We start from the raw sequence: 916 nt of genomic DNA, 5'->3' as shown, positions 1-916 counted from the left end.
AACCATCAGACACTCGGCTTGGGTTAGGTTATAGAATCTGTCAGCTAAAAATCAGTTGAGAATACAGCGCTTGTGAGAGTTTTCATTCGCTTTCAACAAAATTCTAATCAGGCATCAGCATGTAGTTGAGGTATTTTACAGACGTGATGTATACTGATCACCTCACTACATCTTTATCTATTACCATCAACCAGATGCTAAATTTTAATGATTTTTTTAAATTGTTAAGAACGGGGTACATGGTGTGTTTGTTAGTCAGGGTGTCTGGAATGACAGGTGGGTAATAAAACATGACTGGTGGGTACTAAGAAACGCCTGGAATGACTGGTGGGTAGTAAGACATACCTGGAATGACTGGTGGGTAGTAAAACATGTCTGGAGTGACTGGTGGGTACTAAGACACGCCTGGAATGACTGATGGGTAGTAAAACATGCCTGGAGTGACTGGTGGGTAGTAAAACATGTCTGGAGTGACTGGTGGGTACTAAGACACGCCTGGAATGACTGATGGGTAGTAAAACATGCCTGGAGTGACTGGTGGGTAGTAAAACATGCCTGGAATGACTGGTGGGTAGTAAAACATGCCTGGAATGACTGATGGGTAGTAAAACATGCCTGGAATGACTGGTGGGTAGTAAAACATGACTGGTGGGGAGTAAAACATGCCTGGAATGACTGGTGGGTAGTAAAACATGCCTGGAATGACTGGTGGGTAATAAAACATGACTGGTGGGGAGTAAAACATGCCTGGAGTGACTGGTGGGTACTAAGACACGCCTGGAATGACTGATGGGTAGTAAAACATGCCTGGAGTGACTGGTGGGTACTAAGACACGCCTGGAATGACTGGTGGGTAGTAAAACATGCCTGGAGTGACTGGTGGGTACTAAGACACGCCTGGAATGACTGGTGGGTA

The sequence above is a fragment of the Cherax quadricarinatus genome, chromosome 6 (genome assembly GCF_038502225.1).
Source record: "Cherax quadricarinatus isolate ZL_2023a chromosome 6, ASM3850222v1, whole genome shotgun sequence".
NCBI lineage: Eukaryota > Metazoa > Arthropoda > Malacostraca > Decapoda > Parastacidae > Cherax > Cherax quadricarinatus.
The sequence above is the reverse complement of the archived record's forward strand: the minus strand, read 5'-3'. Positions refer to the sequence as shown.